We start from the raw sequence: 493 nt of genomic DNA, 5'->3' as shown, positions 1-493 counted from the left end.
TAAAAATCAGAAGATTTTTCCACACCTGACAAGACTTTAGCAGTCCCACAGAGCTGCCAAGGTGCTGCTGGACACACCACTGGCACTGGCTACTGGTGGCCTTTCCTGGACCTATGGGCTGGCAATGAGGTGTCTCTAATGGCAGAGAGACTCTGCCAGGTCTGTGGCCAGGAGGGAATCCCACCGCTGGAGATGCCAGTGCCAACAGCTCTCCATGGCACTGCCCCAGTAGCTCCAGAAGGGATCTGCTCCATTTACAAATATGAGAATTTCTCTTGCCAGTGCCTTAAACTCTCCAGGGAGACCAGAGCTGAATGGTGTTCCTCCTGCTTACAAACATCCAGAGCAAAGACTCCAGAGCTGAAACAGCTGCAGCCTCCCTGTGCATGTGTGAGCTAGTGGGGTCCAGTCCCTCTCCCCCCCCCAGAGCCATTTCTGACAAGATTAGGAAGAAATTCCTCCCTGTGAGGGTGGGGAGGCACTGGAACAGGCT

The sequence above is a fragment of the Corvus brachyrhynchos genome, unplaced genomic scaffold (genome assembly GCF_000691975.1).
Source record: "Corvus brachyrhynchos isolate BGI_N302 unplaced genomic scaffold, ASM69197v1 scaffold257, whole genome shotgun sequence".
Taxonomy (NCBI): Eukaryota; Metazoa; Chordata; class Aves; order Passeriformes; family Corvidae; genus Corvus; species Corvus brachyrhynchos.
This window is presented reverse-complemented; position numbering follows the sequence as displayed.